Here is a 27,309-nt window from a genome sequence, read left to right on the forward strand (position 1 = left end):
CCCTCTGTATTCTACAATGCTGATTTTATTCTCCAGCAAGCCTTCTTCCTTTAATAGCCCAGGAGCTCCAAGCTTACGTTCCCCTTACAAAGAGAAAGCCCTGTGGAAAAGGGAATCTTTCCTCCCAGAAACACAGAAGTTCCAGGATTACTGATTGGATGAGCTTAGGTTATGTGCCAATGGCTGAGCCAATCACTGTGGCCACTGTTAGAATATACTACTTGGCTCAGTGGAGTAATGTGCCTGCCCCAGAGGAGGAATGAAGTCAAGTGAGAAGGAGGGTGGGTCCCCAAGAAAATTTGCAGGGCTCTTACCACAAGACGAGTGAGTGGATGTGGGTGGAAAGGAGTGGCACCCTAGACTAGGGTGACACTGTGCCTGGGGACCTTCACTGCCAAGGTCCCTAAGGTCTCACTGGAGACCTTACCCTGGACAGTGCTCTTGGGCTATGGGGAATGGTGGTGAGGCTGGCACAGGAGGGAGGAACATGAGTAAACGGTGTGATCCACAGCCTGGAGACCGGGATTAGCATCATGTCTCCTTCCTCTGAGGGAGCAGAGCCAGGGAGGATAGCTACAGTGTGGACCCTAGCTGATGGAGGAGGGTTTCTGACAAAGCCAGCCTAATGCATCGAGAAAGCACCTACTATATACCAGATACGCAGAGAACTTTGGGACACGTCTTGGAGCCACATGGCTGGGGACTCTTCAACCATCTAATTGTCCCCAAAAAAGAGTGTCCCGGGTGAGGAAGGTTCTGCATATGAGGCTGTTTAACCCCAAGAAAAGGATGGAGGGTATTCATGGACATAAAGCCAAAGCACTGAAAACTGACAATAAATAAAATCATTAATAATAAATAATGTTTACTCATTATGCTTACTGTTTATTATGATCTGTCCCCCCTCGGTTATCGGTATAGCCACCCCATCAATTAGTGGCTTAAAGCGACATCAGTTTATTATTTCTAATGACTACATGGGTGCTGGGCTGAGTGGGCAGAGGCAGATCTTCTGTCCCGGGTGATGCTGGCTGGGTCATTCAGGCTGCGTTTAGCTGGGAGCTCGGCTGGAGCTGGAACATCAGGATGGCATGGCTTGTGTGTCTAGTGTCTGGAGTGGCGAAGGGCAGGCTGGGATCCTTTCTGGGCAAGTAGTTGGACTTCTTATACTGGACTCTGAGCCTCCAAGAGACCAAAATCAGAAGCCGCCAATTCTCTCAATGGCTAGGCCCAGAGCGGCCACAGGTTCACTTGTGCTATGTTCTGTTGGTCAAAGCAAGTCACAGGGCAGGCCCAGGTTCAAGGGCAGGGGAATTAGACCCCTCTTGATTAAAGGAGGAGTGTGTGTCTGTGGGTATGGTGGAATCATTGGCTGCCATCTTTGGAGACCATCTACCACACACACACTACAATGTAACCCCACGAGGGCCGAGATTTTTCTCTTTTGTTCACTTATGTATCCCCAAAGTGGCCACAAACAGTTCCTGGCACATAGGAGATGCTCCACAGATATTTGCTGAATGGATTGAACTCAATTTGCCAATACAGAGTTTCTATCCAGATCCATTCTTGGGACAGAGGCCCAGCAGAAAGCAGAGAATGAATCTGACATGCAAGAAGAAAGGACTGTGCTTCCCAGCTTCTGGCACAACCTGTGTGCCTCTCCTCACGTGTGCACAGGTGTAGAAAGAACATGCTGGAAGCCTAGAATAAGGCAAGTGGCGTAGCAGGGAAAGAGGCAGCCATGGCAGCCCTTTGGCCTGGGCTCTAGGCTGCTGAAGTTTCGGGGAGCCCCTGGTCCACCCCTTGGTTTTTCTCTCAAGTGTGTGCAGGGGGCCCTTGACTAAATGGGACAGAGGGGCCTTTTAGATCTGTAGTTCTATGATCACGTTCAAATATGAACTTATTCATTCACAGTTGACGTTGAGTGTCAGGCACTGTGCTAAGTGCTGGGGACAGAGATTTTTCTGTAAGACACAGTCAGGGACTTGACAGGCATGTCCATAGACAGGGACATGTGACCTGTGTATTAGGAGGGTGGACACACCACCCTCAACATGTAGGTCAGATTGGTTCAAATAACATTCTGGAACCAGTTCTTCTGTTCCTGGCTGTCCAGCAGAATCCACCTGCAAAGTTTTTAAAATGCTGATGCTGAAGCCTCCAGAGAGAGTTGATTTAATTGGCCTGAAGGACAGCCTGGGGTCTCATCTATGTTAGAAGCTCCCCCAGGCTCTTCTAATACGCCTCAGGCCCTCTGGTTCGGATTTCCAGCCTGGACTCCCAGGCTCCCCTCGGCTCCCCAGCTCACACTTAAAGGCAGGTCCAGCCCTTTCCCCTTGATTTCCCTTCCAAGATCCCCTTCCCCTACCTAGAAGCACTCGAGAGAAGTCAGGCTGCTGTGGAGCACTGGGGAGTGAGGAGGCTGGCACCCCACAGCTTCCCATCACTGTGGGAGCCTCTCTGCCCTCCCCTGTCCTGAGTCCCTTCCACCCGCATAATCAGGAACTTGACCTCCTGGAGGCCTGGGAGGCTGCGTTCCTTCATGGCCCGGGAGAACACTGCCAGCACTCCATGGAAGGGTAACACCATAGCAGTCTTTCACTGCCTCCCTCAAGGGCTGAAGCTACAGGGCTGGTTTGCCCCTGCCCAGAAGGGACCAGCAGCCTGGCCCCCAGATGCTTGTTGTTAAAGAAGAAATTATTCATGACACTTGTGAAAAATGGCAAGATGGATTTTATTCAAGGTGGGGCATAGAAATAGACATAGGGAGCCCTGTAAAAGGGGTCTTGACCTGGAGGAGAGCAAGGGAAGGGTCAGTAGATGGAAAATTACTGACCATGGGGGTTAACAAGGATTCTGGCTAGACTGACCTAACAGGATTCTTGCTGAAGGCTGATGAGACATCACCTGGAAGATGGCGGAGGATGAGGAAGCAGATTTCAAGGGGGATCGGGTATTGAGGGGGCTGGTTCTGGTTAAACTGACTCAGCAGGATTCTTGCTAAAATCGGACAATACAGAGACAAACACAGAAGTCCAAAAGTTGAAGCCTTGTTACAAAAACTCTCAGGGGAGCCCAAGTCAAGTTGGGTTGAGGAAAAAATCCTTCTCAGTGCCCAAAGAACACCCAGCCAAGCAGAACCAGGACCACTGACTCTCTCCAAGAGAATTCAGGACCATGATGGAGGTGGTCCAAACTGAAAAGAACAGCGAGCTCTACTGAGGGAGGAAGGAAGAGAGCTAACAAAATAGTTAAAAATTAACTATTTAACAAAATAGGTTAAAAAAATAAAAAGAAAAAAAGAGAGAGAGAGAGAGTGTTAACAAAACAGTTAAAATTCTTAAGGAGATGAACTGGGGGTAGCCTGAAGTGCCAGAGGACTATCAGTATCAGGAACTTAAAAAAAAAAAAAAAAAGATTTCTTAATGTAAAAATCCAACCAATGAGCTCAGAAAAAGAATGATCACTGCTGAGAAGTAAGTCAGTGCCCTGGGAGTTCAAGTGGAAGAAAATCTCATTGCAGTGCAAAACCAGAGAGAGATTTGGAGGACAAATCTGGGCAATCTAATCTAATCTTCAAAGGAGAGGGGTTTCAGAAAAGGGAAAAAAAAAAAAAAGAACATATAAAGGGAAAAACAATAATTGAACAATTAATTAAAGAACATTTTCTGAGCTGAAGAAAGCCTTGATTAAAGGGGCTCATAGAGTTCTAGGAAGGATTAATTAAAAAGACATATACTTAGTTTAGACCCTAGTGTAATTTCTGAATTATAAACTTCCAAAAAAAAAAAAACGGATTACTGACAAAGGAAGGAAAGCTCAGGTTGGTATTGGCTTTCTTGTCTGCCTCCTTGCTATACAATGACAATTGTGATTTCAGAGTCTTGCTGGACAAGGACAATGACCCAAGAATCCCATATCCACACAAGTTTATCATTCACATGTCAGGGTGCCCTCCATCTGAGGAGAATGCTGGAGAGATGCCTCAGCCCAAACCGGATGGATCAGGAAAGCAAAAAATGGCATGGAAATTGAATACAGAATGATCTCAACAAAATCCAGACATTGGAGCTGAGGAAGAAGGTGGAGAATGGTGAGAAGAAAACACATAATAAAGTGACTCGAAGGCTTTCATCTAGGAGAGAAAACATTTAGATAGAGGGATAGTTACTTGAAACTGATATGGCTATGTGGTGGCTTAAAAAATAATACCCACAAATTCTTTAGTCATCTTCCCCTTAAGAGATGGAGCTTAATTCCCCTTCCAGGAAGTGTGGAATTGACTTAGTAACTGACTTCTAACCGACAGACAACACAGTGATGGGGTGTGACTCCAAGACTAAGCCATCACAGGCACTGGACTTCCTGCCCCGACTGTCTGTATCCAGAGCAGCCCTGTGGACATCAGTCTATGTGACAAAGAACTGAAACACCCTGCCAGTAGTTACACAAATGAGCTTGGAAGAATATTCTCTGGAAACAGTCAAGCTTCAGATGGCCATAGCCTTGGCTGACACTTGATTATAGCTTTGTGAGAAACCCCGAGCCAGACCACCCACCTCAGCCACTCCTAGATGCCTGACCCACAGAAACTGAAATAATGATTGTCTTTCCCTGTAAACTGCTGAGTTTGGGGATAATTTGTTAGCTATCAATAGTTAACTAATGCAATCTGTTAAGAAATACAGCTTTCTAGAATTGTTAGAGATGGGAAGGTAGCCATTAGTGGAAGTGAAAAGCATCACAGAATTACCAAATTAATAGGAGGAAAGAGTGATTAAAAACCCAAGCAAATCGACAGAGGCAACAAAATGGGAAAGGGAAAATAACAATTAATAAGGTAAACATAAACTAGAAAAACATTTAATAAAATTAGTTAACATAGAATAAGATTAAAGAAGCTAAACCCAATATATATCATCTATCATAATAAATTATGAATTTTCCTCACAAATGTGAGGAATAGAAATAAAATCCAAATAGATACTGTTTGCATGAGACAGCTCTGAAGCAAAGATACGGAAGAAGGTTGAAAGTTAATTATTGAGCAAAGAGATATCAGATAGATGCAGACAAAAAGAAAGCATAGTGATGATATGAACGTTAATCAGCATATAATCCAAGGGGCGAAATACTGAAGGACAAAGAAATTATGAAATGTGAAGGTACAATTCACAGAAAAAATAACTTTCATAAACACATATGTAACAAACAATGTAATAGTCAAACACATAGGGCAAAATTCCTAGGAATACACAGAGAGCATGATAAATACACAAATACTATCATTTATAATACAAAAGATTAATTCTCTGAATATCCATCATTCAAATCCCTGTAGTTAAGTGATTGTTTGGCAAACAAAAGTAGACTTAATGCAACAACAACAGGAATAATGCTTTTTTATAAAGCAGCAGACATTAAGCACCTACAATGTGCCAGCTAAGGTTTAAGCACTTTGTATATATTAATCCTTACCACAAAATACATGCCATGATTATTACTGTTTGCTGAAATGGCTGTAATAATTCCTCCCATCCTGGTACGTATAAGCCTTGCAATGTGACTTTACCATTCCCCCTTTAAAGAGGAATGGTCTAATTTTTTTTTTTTTTTTTTTTTTTTTTGTCCATTAACTCTCATCTGGCTTTGTGACATGCTTTGACAATAGAATGTGGCCAAAGTACTTTTTGTGACACTTAAGCTAGGCCTCAAGCGCTAGGCCTTGAAGCTTCACTCTTGCTCTTTTGGAACACTCCCATCATCATGTGAAGAAACCTGAACTAGCCTTCTGAAGACTTGTGGCCAACCACCAGTCACCAGGCACTTGAGTGAGCCCTTTTTCAAATAACCAGCCTCAGATGAATTACCAGATGGCTGTAGCTGCATGAGTAACCTCAGGCAAGAGTAGCAGAAGAAACCATCCAGTTTAACACAAATTACTCAGTCACAGAATCATGAGAAAATAAAATAGTTGGTTAAAATTTTTTGGAGTGGCTTATGTTATATAGAGAGATAACTGATAAACCATTTGGCAAGTAAAGAAACAACAGGCACAGAGAAGTTGAGTGCTTTGCCCAAATTTTCACAGGTGTTATGAGGTTAAGCCATGATTTGAATCTAGGCACCAATGAACTGAGCTTTTATAAGATTTTAATCCCCACTCAAACATACCTCTCAATTTGCAGTTTCCATCTATCCTAGACAAACGCACCAACGTTTTTGATGGTTTTAGAAATGCTATAATAGAATACAATGCCATTCAATTGCAAAGTGAAACTACAAATATATTTGCATATACAAATACACAAAAAATATATAGGATATTATGCAATAGGACAAATATATAGGATTTTAATTTTTTTAAAACATTCAAAATTTGTTTTAAAAAGTGATACTGGAGAACTACAAGAATCACATGCAGAACGAGTAAGAGTAGTAAACAATGGACAAGAGAAATTTTTTTTTTAAAGATTTTATTTATTTATTTGACAGAGAGAAATCACAAGTAGATGGAGAGGCAGGCAGAGAGAGAGAGAGAGAGGAGGAAGCAGGCTCCCTGCCGAGCAGAGAGCCTGATGCGGGACTTGATCCCAGGACCCTGAGATCATGACCTGAGCCGAAGGCAGCGGCTTAACCCACTGAGCCACCCAGGCGCCCGACAAGAGAAATTTTATCAAAAAACAAAAAGAGAGAAAGAATATGTTCTGATTATTGTGACAGAAGCTGTTAATGGCCACCTAATAGCCATTCTCTTCTTATCAACAGCAACATAATTTTGTTCAGCGTAATGTGCTCAGTTAAAAATTTTACGTCCCAGATTTCTATGATACAAGGAATAGCCATGTGATATTTTGACCAATGGGATATGAAAGTCTACTTGTGGGATTTCTGTGGAAGTTATTGTCTTCCTGATTAATTAGGGATAGCCTAAACTAGTGAGAACATTCTTCCACTGTGTCCTGCCCCCCTTCTTTGAGTTGAGACATGGGTATGATGCCTGGGGTTGCAGCAGCAGCCTTCTTGAGAATGCAAGGAAGAAAGCAGTACCCCAAAGATGACAGAGCAGGAAACCAGAGGAGACACATCGGCAATGCTTTCTTTCAGCAGTGGCACCCTAGCACATCTATTTGCCCTTGGAGTTTTTGTCATATGAGAAAAATAAGCTCTTAGCCTGTTTAAGTTGCTAAATTGGGTTTCTGTCAAATGCAATCCTGACTGATACAAATAGCAAAGGATTAAGAGAGACCCTTAGGACGATAGCTGAAGCCATCAATTACCTTTTGCAAAACATAATAGCATTGCAGACGTCAAATGTGAAATGAAGGGTGTCTTGTCATGCTATCACACAATTTTATTAGAAACATTATACTTCCAAAAAGTCAACATTAGATTTATTGTTTTTAAGCAAACTTTTCATCCAAGTACTATATACATATGGGAAAGTACACTTGATTTATATTTGTTTGTTCTAAAATTATGACATTACTATTGCAATTATAACCTACATTTTGGTAAATACCCCATAACATAAATGCCCTTTTCATAATACTTGGTGTTATTTCCCACAATATAATGCCAATAAAACCTTCTTTTTACTTTTTGTATGAAATTCTGCCCATATTCCAAAGTGGATTCACTTTAAGTGTTTTTTTTTCCCCCTCCAGTACAGTAGTTGTTGAATATTGATGATGTCCTGTATATTTTTCAGGAAATTGTAGATAAAGATGTAGAAGATTTTATAATAAAGTTCATTGTTATAGGTTTTACTCTGTACATGGAGAACTTACAGTTCTCCATGAGAACTTCTCCATGAGAACTTCTCTCATGTCTCCTAGACAGTTGTGAACATCAATTATGTGCTTGGCCACCAGCAAAACCTTAGGCAATCTCAATGAAATCAAGATTTTTACATGTCACATTCTCTGATTATATCCCACTGAAAATGAAGCAAGGATGCATGGGTGGTTCAGTCAGCTGAGCATGCGACTCTTGATCTCAGCTCAGGTCTTGATCTCGGGGTTGTGAGCGCAAGCCCCGTGTTGGCTTTCTCAAAAAAGAAAAAAAAAAAAAAAACACAATTAAAAAAAAATAATCCCTTCAAAAAAATCACCAAGGAAAACAAATCTATAATACTTAGAAACTAAATAACCTTTTCCAAGTTATCAGGACCAAAAAGGAATTAAGAAGAACATTTCACACCAATATCTAGGGGTTGAGTTAAAATCAGATGTTTGTAGTAAAGAAACTTTTTTAGTATTATAAAATGAAGTGAAAAAAACCCACCTAAGTATTTAAGAAATTAGAAAAAGAACAATACAAAAGACCATACTACACACATTCACATAGTAGGAAGAAATATTAAAGGTAAATTTATAAATAATAAGATAGAAAACTGAAAACAATATAAAGATAAATGAACCCAAATATGGCCTTTAAGAAAATGAATTCTTTTCAAGTTAAATTTTGGAAAAAGAAAAACGAAAAGAAAAGATAAAAGCAAAAAATATTATTAAAAATTAGCAAGTAGTTCCAAGTACAGACCTCATGGTATGCAACTTTATGGCAGCAACTTTGTAATTCAGAGGAAAAATGGATAATTTCTAGAAAAGGACTGATCATCAAAGTTTATTCAATTATACATAGAAAAAGAAATCTATGTTGACCAAAAATCATAAAGATTTAAGTAGCATAAACAAAAATCTGCCATAGGAAGGTAGCCTATTTACTCCACATTGTTTTGAATGCAAGCTAATGCAATAAGAGAAGAAAATGAAACAAGTGGTATACATAAAACACAGAAGAGACAAATATAATTCCAATTACTTTGAAATATAACTTTATTATAGTAAACCTTCTTATCTAAAAACATGATATATTGTGCAAATAATGCTTTTAACCTTTTAATAAGATCTAAAAGCTGTCTGTTTATAAATATTGAACTTTTCTTGTTAAATTTATTCCATATTATTTTCTGGATTTTGTGAACATTGTACTTTTATTTCCCCTCCCCTCCATTTCTATTTATAATCATTTATTGTGGATATTGAGAAAACCATTGGTTTTTTATCTATTTATCCAGAATCTGAGAACCTATGAATATCTCATTTAAATTTTAAAAAATTAGCATTTTCATGTAAAGTTAATTCTTGATAGCACTATAATTTATTTCCCCATACTGATGGACATTTGAATTATTTCCAATTCTGTCACCTTACACGTAATGATTCAGGAAACATATTTGCCCAGATATCAAGATATGCTGATATTTTCAGCAGAGTCTGGAGAGGAGGGTTACTGGGTTAAGAAGACATCTGCACTGGGTCTGAGACCCTTGGATGCACAAGAAAGAAAAAGATCTTTCTACTAAAACTTTATTTCAATGTCATGTAGATAAGAAAGCTTGGTTAATTTGGGATTCCCCTTCTTCTGGGTGTGAGTCTAAGTTTGAGTCCCCCAAAATGCCCAGGTAGTTCTCTCTCCTGGCTCTGTGTTGGGGAAGGGGAGGGTGAGGAAAGGGATGGGGGACTGGGATTAGCTGGGAAGTCCAGGCAGTTCTCTGGCTGGGCTACGGCAGTCCCGAGGGCCTGTTGCCACCTTACCAACAGAGCCCAGCATCTCAGGAGAGGGCCTGCCTCCCACAGAAAGGCACAGACACCTGGCAGTATTTTTTGCTTTCTCAGGGCTTGGCTTTTGTCACATCCTCTGCCTTTTTCTCTGTCCCCTGCAGGCCCCCCATCTGGACCCGAGTCCAGGGCAATCTTTTCTGAAAGGGAGGGTGGAGGGCTGGAGGGAAGCTTCCCTCTCCTTAAATCTCTTCTTGCCCTCCTAATATTTCTCCAACATGCTCTCTGGGCCCCGTGCCTTCCCTATTTATGTAAGGGCTTAGTTTTAAAAACCCAAAGCTGTAAAAACACTTGTAGGCTTCCCCCCAACCCCCAATTTCTCTCCTGAGCTAATAAGGGGAGAATGGTGATGTGCCTGCCTCAGATGGGGGTGCAGGAGGAAGGACAGAGGGAACTGGGGGAGGGAGGGAATAATAAGTGGAAAGAAAGCACGCAATAACCAAAAAAAAAAAAACCCAAAAAACAAAAAACAAACAAACAAAAAACAAAAAAAAACAAAAACAAAAACAAAAACCACCAAAAACAAAAAAACTCCTGCTCCAGACATTTATACATTGTAATAAATAGTGAACTGTTCAAAAATATATAGCAATTCACCCTCCCACCAACAGCGACTTCCATAGTTGTCTATTTCCCTCCAACCTCACCTGCTCCAAATGCTACTGTTCTTTTGGATTTTTGTCCCCCTAGTGGGTGCTGTTCTCATCCGAATGTACCGACACTTAGAAATGTTGAGTCTTTCAAGAGCTGCAACCCCTTTTCTGTGAACTGTGTCCTACCTTTGCCCATTTTTCAATTGAATCGGGCTTTTTTCTCCCATCTGCAGGAGGCTTTTGTTTAACCTCAGGTCGCGCAGGGTTGGGAAATAGAGTTGATCAGGGTTCTCCCCAGGGGGTACACCGGGTTGTCTGAAAGATGCAGCAGGTCAAGAGCCCGCATCCCAAATGCATACAGAATGTACAGGACTACGGTAGTGAACGGGGTGGCGGGGGTGGGGTGGAGCGGGCTGGACCAGCATCACACTAACATCCTTAGAAAGAATAAAAATAATGAATTGGGGGCGCCCATGGGACTCAGTGGGTTCAGGGAGTAGCTCTTGATTTCAGGTCGTGATGTCAGCCTTGTGACCTGAAGCCCCATGTAACGGAGCCTGCTTAAGATTCTCTCTCTCCCTTTCCCTCTGCCCCTCCCCCACCTCAAAAACACAAAAAACAAAACAGTGCATTAGGTCCAATAAAACACAAGTAAAGGGAGAAGAGAAGAGAAGCCAGTGATGCTCTGGGACAGTCCACAACCCCTTCCCAATCCCACACCCTCTCCCACACTTCCTTTTAACGCGCACGGCAGTCCTCTCCGTGAGAAATCATTTTCCCATTGAGTGGTTGATCCAGAGAGGCCTGGAGAAATGCAGGGACTTGCAGAGAAGTAGATGGGAGAGCCAGGAATGGGGTTTGAGGCTGCCCTCCACATCACTCAGAAGTACTTGTTCTCTTATTTCCCTTCATTGTTTTTGTTGTACTTCATTATATTTTGTCTTTGTTTTTTTAAGGACTCCCAAAGAAATGTGTGGCTCAGCAATGTGCACACAGTAGGTGCCTAATCACTGTCTCAGGCACTGACCCAGAGGCGTCTAGTCAACAGGTCTTCGAAACTGTTCATTCCGCCCCCATCCCAACCTGCCGCCCTGCCGAGGGCCTGAGCTGAGACCCTCGGGGGCCACAGGGCAGCTGCTGGCTGGCTGGCCCAGCCCTGGCGCCTGCGGGACATTCCCTAGCTGGACATCCTGGCTGCAGGCCCGGGGTGGGTGGGTGGGGGGCCGGCAGCAAAGGGCAGTGAGGGCTGGGCACAAGTGTGACTGGCCAAGTCACACTTTTTATAGCGTGGCCCAGGGAGGTCATTCTTAATAGTGGCTTTTACACTGATCACACACTTTATTTCTAGCTCCTTAAAGGCTTCAGCGGGAGTCGGCCTCCTGGCTTCCACTATGACCCCCCTCCCACCTCTCCTCAAGTCCCTGGTGCTGATCTCTCCCAGGGTCTTTGCTCTCTGAAGAGTGCGCAGGAAGTGATGGCCCTGGGAACCCCGATTTGCAGCCCCTTCCCTGGGGAAGAGGATTCTGGCTCCCTGGTCACTATGGCCTTGGCCTAGCAGACCCTACAGCCCATTAGGCGCCAAATGTGCATTGCTCTTGGTGGCAGACTTGAGGCTTTCTCCAATAGCTCTGAGTGGGGAGCCCAGCCCTCTGTCCCTCTGTCGACAGCCCCCTGGCCACTGCACCCCACCTTGCTCAAGCTCAGAAAGCGCCCGTGACTTGCTTATGAGGCCTTGCACCCACTCCTTGCCAAAGGCGTCATGTCTAGCATTCCAACCAGGCTCTGGGCACCTTCGGGTGTGATGGACGCCTTCGGGAGTGGGGTCTGGCGTGGCCCTTGCAGCCGGGAGAGCCGCGCAGGCTCCAGCTCTGCCATCAGACCCTGGAGTTGTCAGTTTGGAGAGGTGACAACCCCCTCCCACTTCCGCTCAGGACAGAGCGGCCAGCTTGTGAACCCCCTGGCCGGAGGGCTCGCTCTCTTCCTTCAGCCCTGGGGGTCCCCGGCGCCCGCTGCCCTTGAGGCCTGATTGCTGCCGAGCGTCCCGGGCCTCTTCCAAGCGGATCAGTGCTCCCGCCCCTGGAACGGCCTCTGCCTGGAACAGCCGCCCGAGGGGGCGCCCCGAGGACTGGGCACGGGGTTCGGGGCCAACCCCTCAGCAGCCTGTTACCCGCCACAGAGGGCAGAGGCCCCCGGCTGAGAGGGCCCTGCTCCAAAGTTGCGTCGCGGGTGGGATCCCCGGGCCTGCGTCCCGGCCCCTGCGTGCGCTCCCTCCAGCGGCGCGATCACAAAGCGTCTGCTGCCATCTGGTGGCGGCGCCTGGGCAGCCGTGCGCAGCGCCGGGCGGCGGGGCCAGGGGCGAGGGGCCAGGGTTCACGGATCTGCCATTGTCCCTGGAGCCTCGCACCTCCGCGCCCCGTAGCCAGGAGGCCTCCCGCCTCCGCCCTCAGTGCTGCTCCAGATTTCCCCAGCGAAACGGTGTCCGGACGGAGGCAGTGTGGTCGAATGGTTGGCGCCGGAGCTTTGGTGCCCGCGGCTGGCATCCCAGCTGGGTATCGTGCAGCAGGGCTCTTCAGTGTCTGGATCGTTCTGTCCTGCGTAAAAGGGGCTGAGCCAAATGTGTGCCTTGCAAGGAGCCTGGGCAGATGCTTGTAAAACCCTTGCCCAGGGTAAATCCTAGATGTTACTCTGATAAAATCCCAAACTGATTCTCAGCTTCTCAGACTCCTTCTTCTCTCCCTACCCCCAGATCTCTCTCTGCCTCTCACCAGGGCGCAAAGTTGGCCATGGCATGGATTTTCGGTTTTTCCATCTGTAAACTGGGGATGCCAATGCCGATCTCCCACTCCCAAATAAGGTAAGGGGTATAAAAATGGCTCCACCTCTCTGCGGACAGGTGTACCTGGCCTCAGAGGTCTCTGGAGGCTCTACTTTTAAGCTCCCAGAGGTTAATTCTCCGCCAAAAAGAAAAGACCCTCCCAGCTGCTGTTTAAACTTGCAGGCTCTGTCCAGAGCCTTGAGGACAGGGCCTATTTCCTGAGCTAAGGGGATCTGGGGGACTTTCTTCGCTCCCTCCCAGATCACAGACCTGGGGGTCCAAATCAGGGGTCATGATCTCTGACCCCCTTTCACAAAGGCCTCACTGAAGCAGCTGCCTCACCCCTTTAACAATACGGTGGAGTAATTGAGGAAAATAAACTTCCCTTGAAAAAAAAGAAAAGGCTGTTTGGAGCCATTCACACACGGGGAACTGTCCGTAAGACTTGGGTTTGGTGCGTATGTACACGCCGGGTCTTACACACATTCCAGTAGGCTACAGCTTTAATTACTTCTCAGCAAGCAGCCAGAAGGGGCCTACAGAACCGGGCGTGACAGCCAGGTACGCCACAGGGAGGGGCACGTCTCCAGCCGCCGCCACTCGGCCTGGGAAAGCGCCCGCTCCAATTCAAAGGTATCAAATATTTGCCTAGCTGTTCAACATTTCTTCAAATAATATACTCACGGCTAATTCATATCGAGACTCGATGTCTTCATCTCTCCCAGGCCTCCCTCCTGGATTAGCGCGTCTCGTCTATTCTGGGAGAAAGTTGTCCTACATTCTAAAAATAGGCCCTGGAGTCCGGACACTGGCATGCACGGTCAGCGGGCACTGTTTTGTTTATCTTGAGGGCTGTCCTCTGGGGGCAGCTGCGACAGCCCAGAGGCACACTCATGAGACAGCCAGTGTGTGCAGAAGGTGGGGGTCCTCCCGGGATGTCTGCTCTGGCCCCTGCCTTCCCAAGGAGGCTGTGATCCACATGTAAGGATGCCGCACCCAGCCTGGCTTTTGACCCCTGAGGGAAGTAAGTGCAAGGTCCTTTATGCTCCACATACAGGTCCTTTTCTTCCGAAACATTAGAAGCCCAGGATGTCCCTGTAGCAGCCAGGACCAGGCCAGAAGCAGGTGGCATGCTGGTTCGGGCCACTGGGGAGAGCTTAATAAAGGGACTTATTTTCAAAGGGGTCCCGGGAAGGAGGGACAGCACCCCGCGCCTAGCAGCAGTGGGGCTCTCCCCCTCATCCCCCCAGGTTACAGGGCCCAGAGGGGAGAAGCTACCTGAGTCTGGAAGCCAAGATGGCTGTGGGGGGTGGGGCATCTGACCACAGTAGTGATCTGGGGGCAGGGGAAAGCCTGAAGCATGGCCACCCAAGCACGCCCCAGTCTTGTGCTATGGTTCCCCAAACTCAAACCCACCCAGAAGGCAGAGCAGCATGTCGATGTATCTAGTAGGGGTGCTGCAGGGGGAGGTACACAGAGCAGGGGAGGGAGGGTGCAGAGGATGAGATGTTCAGCCTCCTGTCCCTTTCTTGGGACCTCTCCACCTCCCGAGAGTCCTCCTGGCTCTCCTTGACCCAGTCATTATGGCTCTCGTGACCTCACCATCTGCATCTCTTCCTAACTCCCCTTCTCTTTGGTTCCCCTGAGCGATATCTCCTCCACTGCCCGTGCCCTGAGGCAGGATGGGGGCGGTGGGCACCATGCCCCTTTCCTGATTGATGGGGTTGTAGTGGGCCCAGCAGCTCACCCCCTATCACTGGCCACCTCCAGGGCAGGGAGAGCCTCTGTACCCTGGACACTGGCGTCAGAGGATTCGTCTCTTCCTTCTCTAAACTGCTCTAAATGAGGCCGATCAGGACTACTAACATGTATCACTGCAAGGACTTCCCCATCTGCTTCCTCTTGTCCTGTGTGCCATGCTGGCTTGGACCGAGTGAGGAGGAGTTGCCGAACCTCTAGCTGCCACAAAGCCCCCAGTGAGAGCCCCTCCTGGGCACCCGGCCTGTACACAGGCGGTGGGGTGTCTGTGCTCCGGGAGCACGGGTCAGGGGAGGCTGGACCCACCACCCATTCACTCTGACATTTGGCGTAAGGGACCCAGAGCCCCGGTGCTTGGGCTCTGGGTGAGACCCCGGCTGTGTACACGGCAGGGAAGGATTTAGTGTCTACTCTTGACAGATACAGAAAGGGAGGCCATGGCATAGTGGATAAACTCCTCGAAGCCTCAGCTTTCTTCTCTGTTAAATAGGATTGACATTCCCTGTCACCAGGCTGGCTTAGGGGTGATGTGAGATCACTGGCAGTTGTTAGGTGACAGCAACTTGTCCATAAACCTCAAATGAAAGGTGGGACCTCCCAGGAGGAGGCTGAGGATGTCACACAGAGAGTAACGGAGGATGTGGGACCTCAGACAGCCAGGGGAGGAACGGATGTGGGCCCAGATGGCCAGCCGTGTCTCTGGATTTAAATGGGATAAAATAACTCCCAGAATGAATATCGTCTCTACGAGGCATGTCCCCTTGTGAGGGCACCCCTACTAATGGATCTCACCATGGCACAAAGAATATTCTACTCTCCCAATCTGAGGATGATATAGACAGCTGGCTAAGGCAAAATGAATTTTCATGTTATTTTTGCTTATTTTTTAAGTCCGTTGGGTGCATCGCGGCTGATCGCTGTTCTGACATTTTTCTTCCCTCATTAAGAAAGATGCCCCTGGTGAGTTACCTGTGCTGGGTTCAGAGCGGAAAATAAATATCGCTGGCATCCACTTTCCTGTGCTCGCTGGGTGTAATTAAGAAAGAGACACCTGCAGGAGAGAGAAAGCACAGGGCAGAAAACGGCCAAGCGGTTACTCGTCACAAGAACTCCCCGGTTTGGGGGACCATCCCAAGGTCACCCCTTCTACGACCTCCTTCCTGACCTGTTGGGGCTGAGGTATCTGCTTTTCTTTGGGAAGCCCAGGTCGTCTGGATGGACCCAGTCTGTGCCCCAGCGGGGAGCCAAGCCTGGACAGTCAGAACTCTTCTCGGGGCTCACCGGGAACTGCTTCCTGAGATACTCCTGGGCTGAAGCTCAGCCTAGGGCCCGAACTATTTTGACATTAGGAAGAAATTGTCTTCAGAGAGAAGCCAAACGGGGATGCCTGGCTGGCTACGTCGGGAGAGCATGCGACTCTGATCTCGGGTCTTCGTTGGAGTCTTATGCTGGGGGTAGAGGTTACTTAAAAAGAAGGAGAGGTAGAGGGAGAAGAAGGGGGAAGAGGAGGAGGAGGAAGAGGAAAAAGGAGAAGAAGGGGCAGGAGCTGGACAGCTGGGCCTCTCAGGAGAATTTGGGATCTGGCGTACCTTGCGAGCCCTGGGTGCAGGGCTCCTGGACTTAGCAAACAGGCATGCTAAGTCGGGATGAGGGCCCCCCACCTCGCCTCCCTCTCGCTGGGCCCAGCCACTGCCTATGGCTCAGGTAGCTGGTTGGTGGGTCCGTTGCCAGAGGAGGCAGCGGGCACCAGGGCACAGGCTCAGGGCTGCAGCTCAGGAGCATTTGTTAACGCCCTGATTTCCTGTTTTGCCGCCCCCACCCCCGCCCCCCGGAGGTCGTCCCCAAATGGCACAACCAGCTAGCAGCTTCAGTGGGCTGAGCCTCCACTTCCTGCCCGGTGTGAGGTGGGGGTTGACCGTCCTGTCCCCTGCCGCCCCCTCCCCACCCCCGTGCTCTCAGAACCCAGGGTGTGAGCTGCAGTCGTCCCCTTTCCTTTCTGACCTTCCACCATAGTCACTGTGAGCGTCTGTAAGACACCGGGTGGGCACAGCCTGAGCCCCGTTCACCAGGCTGGCTTAGGGGTGACGTGAGATCACCGACAGTTGTTAGGTGACAACAACTTGTCCACACCGGGTAGGCACCTGACATCCCACTTCCCATGGGCTGTTGGTTCCCTGATATTCTCTCGCGGGGTGCCCTGCTGCTTTCCTAGACAGCAGAGATCACCCTTTATCATTGTTCAGTGGTTGTCCTGTTTACTGGACTCACCACTGTCTCTCCAGTAATCATTCAGGTCTCAGAAGATGGAAACTTTTATTGGTTTTCTCCTAATGTGTGTCGGCACCGAAGTCGGGGATTGGCACACCGTGGGCCCTCGAGAAACATCCATGGAGTGACCGAGTGGGCGGGCACGAGTGGGCCAGGGCCCGGGCCTGGTGCTGGAGGGCAGCAGAGCGGAAGGCCGGGCATCCGGGGCCTGGAGCGGTGAGGGCTGAGAGGCGGACCCCGGCCTCCAGAGAACCACGGCAGGAGGCAGAGCATGTGGAGTGCCAGGGTGGCCCGACTCAGAGCCCAGGGCTCTGAGAAGAAGACAGGAAGCCTGCTGGGTGAAATGCTCCCTGGGCAAACTCTTGTGGCTGCAACACAGGGGACTGAAGGGAAATGTAGAAACGAGAGAAGGGGGAATCCTATCCGCTCCTGGCTCGTGTTCACCTGCTACTTTGCTCCTGGGTCCCGTCTCCCTGAGTAGAAAGTCAGCTCCCCGGGACAGACACCGGCTGCGATGCCCCCCGCCCGTCCCGTGTCGTTTGGTTCAGGGCTGGTCTGCGTGGCAGGTGACTAACCATGCCCGTCACCCACAGGACTTGGCTTGTGAGTGTTTAGAAAGCATCTGCATAATGTCCAAGTGTCCCGTGTGCAGTGCCCACGTACAGGCCTGTGGTGAGTGGGGGTGGGCAGGGCAGCCCAATGGAGCAAGACTCTACCCAACCAAGGAGTGCAGGGGCCACCTCAGCCGTTCGTCCCTGCACTAGTCACACCTCACGGCTGGCCCCAGGGTCCCCCGACATGAGGCTGGTTCTAACTAGAGGAGAGGTGTAGACCATTAGGCTTTGGTTTGAATCCAACTTTACCACTTAGTGGTGAGCGGTGTGGACGAGTCCCTTGACTTCATCCACTTCCTGCACCTGAGGAAACCCCTGGGGGAAGGAGGAGCCTATGGACACTTGGGGCCCTGAGGAGACCTCCTCTTCCCCTGTGAGGCCATCTGGCCGTGGCCACCTCATGGCCTCCACAGCATCCGCAGCTCCAGCCCCTAGTGCAACAGGGAGCCGCTGCTTTCTCTACCTCCCTGTCTGGTCATATGTCTTGAGAGGCAGGACCTGGTACCCCTGGTTGCTCTTCTTCCTCCCTCCTCACTGTCGAGGGCTCAGCACTGGGCCTTGTGCCTTTTTGGTACCCACAAGGCATTCAATGAATGAACGACATGTGAATGACTCACAGGAATTCAACTGATGTTGTGGAATTACTGAACTATCTTCTAACTTCCCCCAAACTATCTGCCACCTCCCTCAGCAAGGAGGGGGCCCTTACTCCCCACCAGGAGAGGCAGGGAGCCCCACACCTGGAGCCCCAGCTGCAGGACCCACCCCCAGATGCTCCCACAGGGGCGCCCTGGGCCCCTCCTGTGAGCAGTTACCTTCGGCCTGGCTCTGGGGAAGCCTGGAGACTGCAGAGGCCCCCAGCCTCCTCCGCTTGCGGACCATCCAGTAGATGGGAGGTTTGCAGCCACCGGCACAGCTCCCACGCCTGCTCATGTGGGACCAACGATCAGCATCCATGATGCCCGAGAATGGCTTCGTTAGCGAGGCTGCCCGTGGGGAACCAGTCTCTGCCACTCGCGGAGCTGGGCAGCCCTGACAGCCAGGGCCCCGGGGGCGGAGGGCTGAGATTCTCACTTTAAATCTGGCCCCTCTGATGTCGGTCCAGTCCCATTCCCCAGAGATAAGCTGGCTCAGTCTGCCATCTTTCCAGATAGTTCCCGTGGAAGCAGAAATAGCCCAAATTCTAAGTGTCTAGACACTGACATATGGGGTTTCTTGATATTGTTTTCATACAGGAAAACTTGCTCTGAAAAACACAGCTACACACAGACACTCACATGCCCCACGCCCTGCACATGAAATCCTGACTTTCAAAATGCTCAGGGCCCTTCCTGAACTTGCGGGAGAGATGGCGTCGTTGGTGTTTGTTCCTGGTGAGTTTTAGAGAGCTTTCTTCAAACACACACACACACACACACACACACACACACACACACCCCTGACAATTTGTCTCTTCTTCTCTTCCCAGCAGCAGGGGGGTCTGGCCCTTGAATACGAATGGGCCTTTGCTACATGCTGGAAAATGAGGCATCAGTGTCCACGAGGGCCGTGAGCAGAGGACACACAGCCCGAGGCTGGGAGACAGGAACCCTAGACGGGGAGCCAGGACAGGCTCTAGACAGACAGCCCAGGCGGGATGCTGGGAGTCTCTTCATCCTGTCTTGCCCATCAGGAAACTGGGAATGGTATTTGTGCCCTTGCTGGCCAGAGGTGGAAATCTCCGCAGAGGACTGGGGAAACAGAGGTTGCGGCTCTGACTTGGGAGGTGGGGAGCAGCCAGAATAAGCACGTGGCCTCCGGAACCAGCTGTCTGTGCTTGAATATTGCCCTGCCCACTGCCAGCCGGGTGACCTCGGTGGAGCTCTGTAAGTTGTCATGCCCTGGTGTCCTCATCTATAAAGTGGGGACGGATCATACGACATCATTGGGTTTGGGTTAGGACGAGACGAGTTCATACACAGAGGTACTGACTGACACCCAGGGCCCGGAGCTCCACCAGGACAGCCTCCTTCTAGCGGGGTCCTATTTCAACCCAGACTCTTCTCTAGCACACAGCCCTTGCCCTCAAGACCAGGCCTCCCAAGGGTTAGAAGCCCAAGCTTACTTCCCCTTGTGGAAGCCTCCAGTATATTAAGTCATAACAAAATGCCACGGCAAGGTTACATAAGTTAAGGTAAACTGAATACATTTACATAAAGCAAGTTAATGGCTTTCAACAGACACGACGGAGACTCCCTGGAAACCCTCTGTGGACACAGTGACAACAGTCTGCACTCCATGTTCATCAGGAACAAGTGGCCTGGGGAAAATGGCCCGCCCTCCCTTTGCCCTAGCCTGCCCAGAACAGGGCCTGCCTGGAGGCATTTCTGGGGGGAGGTAGGAAGAACAGAAACAGCCTGGCTCCCAGCCTAGGCAGAGGCAGAGATGAAGGGAGTTCTTTGGAGCATGCTAACATGCTGGGCAGCCACAGAGGGGAAGCAAGCGGGCTGCCCCACACAGGTGTGCGCCCAGGGACCATGGGGAGCCAGCCAGGACAGCCACACGGGGCCAGCCAGGGTCTTGTTGCGGGACCAGCCTCCTTGGGACACATGCTTGCTCCCCAACGATCCCAGGGTGGTCCAAGAGCCCGTGCAGGATGTTTTAAAATGACCTGTAGCTTTAATGACTCTGAAAAGTCTCAGTTCTTGGTGTGTCCCCACGCTCCCTGGGACTGAGTGGCTGGAGCTCAGCTGTAGCAGCCGAGTCGACACACGGCCTTCAGAATAGGACAGGAAGCTCCAGCTTCCCTCGCCGCCTGGCTCTCTCCTTGACCCCACAGGACCCGGGTAGTTCTCCCCCTGTGTGACCCGCCCTACGGGTGTCTCAGGGCTCCTCCAGGAAGTACCTGGCTGGCAGGACGGGGAGAATTTGGTTCTCACCTTCCTCCCAGAACCCCCACCTAGCTCCTGTGTCTTTCAATCCTGGCTGTGCATGACTGTCACCTGGGGAGGGGGCGGACTTTAAAATGCGGACACCTGCTCCTTTCCCCACTCCAGAGCAGCGGCACCTGCTAAACCAGTCAGGCCCAGGTGTGGCTCCGTTGCAGAATCTGACCCACTACAGAGCTTCAGCCCAGGCTAGGGGCTGCTCCCGGAGCCAGTCTGAGCAGAGGACTAAGGTGGAGAGAGGCCACTCTCCAGTGCAGCCACGAGAGAAATGCTAGCCTGGGAAAACGGGCGTCAGGGCCCGGAGATTCTTTGCACAGTGAAGGCTGTGGGTCGGATGGAGCAAGACTTAGCTCCGAAGCCAGCCTGTGGACCACTGTGGACCGAGTGCCTGCTCAGGCGTTCTTTCCCTTCCTTTCTTGCAACAAGGTACACATCTTTTCATGGTCTTGGGCCCAGAGGGACAGGGAGCGTGATGCCAGCAGGAGCAGCCTGGGGTTCCAGTCTCTCCATCTCCGCTTGCTCTCAGGGAACTGAATGCCCAGACATCTTTTGGAATGGCGTGGAGGTTCCCAAACTCCAGCACACGGTAGTCATGTTCCACGGTGCCCCGGAGTGGGTGCCCGGCGCTCCGCTTGGAGACGGGCTGTGGCCGAGGGGGCCTGCATGCGTCTCAGGCACTAGCCTTCTGCAGATGACAAGAGGAGTTGTGGATCAACAGCCCAGGTCCCTTGCCCTTCGCGGGGGTCTGAGAACTGCTCTATGTGTGTCCCAGGTCCCAGGGGTGAGGGTCCCTGCAGCGGCCCCGGCTCATTCCCCCACGCTGGACTGGGTTCCTTCCGCAAACCTTGGCCTCATGATGCCAGCCTCCTCCCCCAGCCCACCAGAGTGTTTGGAAAAGCCCCCCCTTTGCTCAGTCTGCCCAGCAGCCTCTCAGTGATGAATCCACCTGGGGCAAAGGAGGCGCCCTAAGGCTCTAATTACTGGATGTGGATATCATGCCCCAAAGAGGACAGCAGAGAGCAGGTGGTTTCCTTCAACCTGGTGTCAGATCTCTGGCTCCTGGGGAAAATGGCTCCTTTGGTTTCCTGGCTCCTGCCCCACGGACAAATTAAATCAAACAGCGTGAAAAAAGTTGTCATTTGGAAAAAAGTCTTGTGGCCATAGGCTGCAGGGGTTGCTGGAGTTGAAGTGCTTGGGAGAAGCAAAGGCCGGGGAACCAGCTCCATCCAGAACAAACTTCACAGCTGGGACAAAAAAAGCGACAGCCACCGGTGGAAGCGAAGAAAGTTTCGTGACTCCTCTCTCCCAGAGATCTTTCCAAGAGCTTTATTTTTCTTGCCAGTTGGTTAAGAAGCAAAAAAGGAACAATAGATTCAAGCTGAAATAATTTGCATTTATGATGAACACAAGGAATATCTACCTTGCATTTTCCTAAAAAAGAAAAATTAAACCCCGTTTTTAATTAACTGATAAACTATTAATCAAATTTTTGCAATGTTAGGTGACACATTATTCATTTAGATAGAATGACTGTGAACTTAAACTAATCAAATCTGATTTGCCCACATAGGCTTGATTGAAATACATTTTAACTAGCATATACAAAGAGAAAATCTTGGATTTCTTACCTAATCTTCAGAGTATACTGCTGAGTTAATAAGGGCAGTTTTTTTTTTAAATGAGACCACCATTTCTTCATCTGCATATCAAAATCAAGAGGGACTTAATTGCAAAACACATATTCCTGAAATCTAATCATTACACTGCTTTAGGGTATTTTATTGAAGCATGTTAAATTATGGACAGAATATTAATGATGGAGCTAATCAAACCCAATTAGTCACTTCTAACAATAGTCACATAAATATACAAGTCAGGTACTAAAGTACTGTAGATATGATGTAAAATTGTTAAAATATTAAATGTATGGGATATTTATGAAATATTCATGTGGAATTTAAAGCCCAAAATTGTCGGATAAGTCCCTTTAAAGAAAACAAGTTAGGCAGTGTCCTACAATATTTGACTGGAATTCACAAGTTTTCACCTATTCTTCAGGTACATTTGAATCCAGGGGATTAGCGAGTCTATAATCAATCAATCAGCAAATTCTAATAAGATGACTTACCATATTCATGACCCAGGATTTCACTCTTGCATCCAGAGACTTTTTTTGTTCTTTTGTTTTCTGACTTTTTCAGGGCCTGCTGGAAGGGTAGATCTGGAGTCTTGAGGCCTTGGGGAAGCTGATGGAGAGGTAGACACAGCCCTTTGGGGCCAGGCAGGACCCTCCCTCCTCACTACCATCCCCAGGGCAAAGCCAGGCAGGATGAGGCAGGGAAGCTACTGCTGGTGGGTGTCCTCCTCCTCACATCCTCCCATAGGTGAGGTTTCAGGAAAGGATGCTCAAAGGCCCAGGGAAGTTCTGGTCTTGGCCTGTGAGGGATCTTGGTGGGAAAAGATTCCAGGCCTGGGAGTTGGGCCAAAGCAGGAAGGCAGCATGGGATGTGGGAATCCCCCCTGCAGAGACCTCCCCCCATCCTGTGTTATTTCAAGCAAGGCTGCATGGTCCCAGACCAGCATCCACGCATGCCTGTGTGACAGTTTCACCGCGGGCTGGCTCCCAGTACTTCCCTTCATAAAGGAGGCTGTCAAGCCTCACACTTCACCTTACTGGCCCTTACCCTATCCTAGTATCCCATCCAGACCTCTGCTTTCCCCTCTCCTATCCTCTTTCTAGAACACTGTCCTCCTGCCTCTCATGCTGGAGTCTCAGCTCTGGGGCGAGAGTGGTCCTAGGGCACAGGGCCCAGCTCTGGCCAAACGTCCCAAGTAGAGTCCCAGAACCCTAACCCCCGCCCCCTCCATCCATCTACCCATCCATCTATCCTACAAACACTTACCAAGAATGTGTACATCCCAGGCCGCATGCAAGACCTTCCGCTCTAAACTTGGGGAGCATAGAAATGAGCAGAAATTATGTAAATCATGTTGCTTTTTCCTGTACATCATGTAGCTCCCACTTCAGATAATGGCACCTCTGTTTTCCTTCAAAGAGCACCCACCCCCACTTTCAGCCTCTGAGGCTTGGGGGCTGCTCTACTTCTGGGACTCACAGTGGGGCAGGTGACCCAGGCCTGGCAGCAATACTCCATCCCTTCATCCCTGTGATCCGCTCGTAGGTGGGAATGTGAGCGGAGGGTAATCTTGAGGGCTTCTCTGGAAGTGCAAGGAAAGACACCCCTTTTCTGCTGGGGTGTCCTGGGAGCAGAGGTTGAGGCCACAGCATGAACAGAGATGTGTTCACAGAGGAGAAAATCCTTACGACATTGCTTGAGTCTGAATCCAGCTGTGCCCTGAGCTTTTACTTACCTGAGCCGATAAATCTCCCCTCTTTCTCTTTCTCTCTTTTTTTCCCCTTAGCCAGTTTGAGTTGTGTTTCCTGTCACTTGCAACCCAAAGAGTCATGGCTAATAGGAGAGAAACAGAAGAGATACAGTCTAGACTCTGAGAGACAATGTGGAGACGGGGGCGGGGGGTGGTGGTGGTGTCAGTAGCAGGACACAGCCTCGCCGCTTCTGCGACAGGAAGCTGGACAGAAATCTGCCTCTGGCCCTCGAAGCACTGGCAGGGCTGCGTCTTCACCCCCGGCTGCCCCTTTGTCACCCGTGACAGATGGCAGTTGGAGTCAATGGTCACCCTGCCGGAGGTGGTCAGGATGTGGACACACTGAGCATCATGGTGGGGTGCAACGCCCAGCATGTGGCTCAATGAGGAGTTGCAGATGTGCGCAGGTGGATAGATTTCCAGCAAGTTTCCATGCTGCACTAGTCCTGAAAATGCAAGCTCCTTCGGACAAGCTCCCTCTTGCCTGGCACCATGGCCCTCCTGGGGGTAGCTTCTACACCTGTGGCTTTAGTTCCCCTGGTCCAGCTGTTCTTCAATTTGCTTGCCCTCAAGCACCTTCCTCAGCCTCTGGAAGCCTCCAGTTTTTGTCATTTCCTCTCGCAAGTCCCACATCCATTGCTACTTCCTCCATGAAGCCTGCCGTGGTTCTTCCTAGCTCTGCTGGATTTCTCCTCATTCTTTTTTTTTTTTTTTTTTTCTTTAATAGGCCCCAAAACCAGCGTGAAGACCAACACAGGGCTTGAACTCTGAGGTCAAGACCTGAGCGGATGAGATCAAGAGGCAGACACCAAACCCACTGAGCCACCCAGATGCCCTGGGATCTTTCATGACCTCGGCTTTCCATGCATTGGAGTGGGGAGGGGATATCTTGGTGCAGAAGCTACATCCACATTTGGATGGGGGCAGCAGCAGAAACTAAGGGCTAGACTGACATACTTCCGCCAGAGATGAGCAGGAGAATCAGCAGCAGGGCCATGAGACTCCTCATAAGGACATGGGAGTGCTGTTCACACCATACACTTCTAATCTCCAGGGAGGGGGCGATGCCCTTGACCCAGGGCTGTGACCTGGGTCCCCACCAGACCACAAGCTCCCACGGGCAAGTGGGGAGCTGGCCTGTTTCTTCAGCCTCCCAGTACCATAGGAAGAGTTGGCTGGTGGACAATTCTGGACTCTGAGGACTTCCTGGAGGCTCTGAGACCCCTCTAGACCTCTGAGACCAGGCTCTAATTGACATTTAGTTTTGGGTCTGCATGTGGCCCACATTTATGGGCCATTGGTACCTTGTTGCACCAGGCTAAGCTGAAATTTCGTAAAGTACTGCATATAATTTTGAATATTTTTTAAAAAATCAGATATCATGCAAAATCATAAACACTAGTTAACATTTTTGCCATTTCCTCCTTGGACTTTTTTTTTTTTTGAAATACAAAAAGTAGCAGACGACATGATGTGGTGTATTCATTGCCCAATGACAGGCACGGCGTGTCTTGAGTGTCCTTCTGCACGTCTCCTCGGGCACATGTGGAAGCAGCTTTGCTCTTCATTGCCAAATTCTCATTCCACCATCATGCGGGTGAGTTTTCCCAGATCTTCTCTGACACTTGGTATTATGACTTGATTTTTTTTTTCTTTTCTCATGGGTGTGAATAGTAGGTCATGGTTGATTTAAGGCAAATCTCCCCAATTGTTAGATGCCCCATGTGCCTTTTCAGGTGATTTTTCATCCCCCCCCTGTCATCAGGTTGCTGGCCTCCCTCCCAAGATCGGGTCCTTACTGGAGGCAACAGCAGCCATTGGGGGTTTCGGGTAAGCAACTTAGCCTTCATGTCCTTGTCTGAGAAAGCACCAAGTAATGGCTCATTCATGAGTTTTAGACCATGCAGACATGCTCTTTCAGCAATCAGGCCTAGGATGATGCTTTCATTTTTGTCCAAAAGATGTGAGTCCAGAGTGCCATTTCAATTCAAGCGGAGCTTCTCCGTAAACTGGGGTGGCAGAGAACAGTGAGCCATCTCCCGGAGGAGGCTGGGGAGAAGGTAGGGGTGGAGGAGGAGCACAAGGGCCACCTTCAGAGCTCCATTTTGTGGGGCTGGGGAGAACTTGCACTGCAGAGGCTCCTGTTGCCTCTTGGCAGCAGGCTGTCCTCCATGAAGCCCAGGCAACTGACCTCTCCTACTCGGGGTCCCTGGCAGGCCTGTGAAGGGGAGGCAGGGCCCAGGGTCAGGTCAGCTGACATCACCAAAAGGAAGCACCTGCTGTGGGAAGTGCATGTGACAGGTGATTTATTTTTGCCTTAGGTTCCCCAAAAGCCCCGTCTTATCTCTGCTTTGCAAGGCCTCCCGGGCCCAAAAAGCAGAAAAACTCTGCTCCACTCAAGACAGGAGAGAACCATCTAAGTGACTGCCTGAATTTCCTTGGAAAATTTCCCTGGGAACACCATGAAGCAATTTGTCAGCCATCAAGTCCCCATCAAGTTAGCTAAATTTTGAGTTACCCAGAAAGCAGTATCAAATCACCTTCAAAAGCATCGGTTTCAAGGGTACAATCTGATGAGTTTTGGCAAACATCCACGCTTGTCTAAGCAAACTTATACCTTCCAAAATGCATCATTTCCATGGATTTTGAACCTATTTGTAGAAAATACAAAACTGCAAGTCTTCCTAATCAGTGAGCGAGAACTCTGACCCACATTAGTGAAGACCGGTGTCTGCTGGCTGGATTTTAACAGAAAACCTTTGCATAGTTGGCCGATAGAGTGGAAAGTGAGCCGGTGACTTAGTAATGCCTGTTCCCCACTTGGATCCACATATCTGTCTGAAGTGTCTTTATAGTCATTAAACCGAGGATCAAGAACCAGGCTTCTGAACTGTTGCCTCACAAAGTGTTAATCAAGACTTTCAAAAATAATGAAGCACATTTAATCACATTGCCACTCACAAAGAATATCATAATTAATATGTGGATGAGAGCAAAAAGATTATGTTGTTAATAAATAAGTTATTTTAAATATTGTTTATCTCTATCTTCTCCTTGTAAAATGTGTGTTTTGTCTATGTCTTATAATAGACACAGTGAGATAATACCATAGGATACAGCAGACTCGTGGGCAAGGGCTTGGATGCAGGTTGTTGGTTAGGGAGGTGGTTTGGGGAAGCAGGTGGAAAGCCTTGGGGAGGGAGACAGGGGTACACTAGGGATGGTCTGGCTCACTCCCACAGAGGGTACATGAGGCATCACGTGGAATGTGTTCCGATTGTCCTATTGAGGGAGGGGGAAGCTAGGAAAATTTCCACT

General features: G+C 49.0%; 1 long non-coding RNA gene across 1 annotated transcript in view; it reads left to right on the forward strand.

The window, feature by feature from the left end:
* LOC309853249 overlaps window positions 1–27,022 on the forward strand; it is a 47,425-nt gene extending 20,403 nt beyond the window's left edge. The window contains exons 2-3 of the long non-coding RNA XR_014305598.1: window positions 24,719–25,588; window positions 26,313–27,022. This is a non-coding gene — a long non-coding RNA (uncharacterized lncRNA). The remainder of the gene's footprint in view (window positions 1–24,718; window positions 25,589–26,312) is intronic.
* The last annotated feature ends 287 nt before the right edge of the window (window positions 27,023–27,309 follow it).

Source organism: Mustela nivalis (assembly GCF_964662115.1).
Source record: "Mustela nivalis genome assembly, chromosome: 18".
NCBI lineage: Eukaryota > Metazoa > Chordata > Mammalia > Carnivora > Mustelidae > Mustela > Mustela nivalis.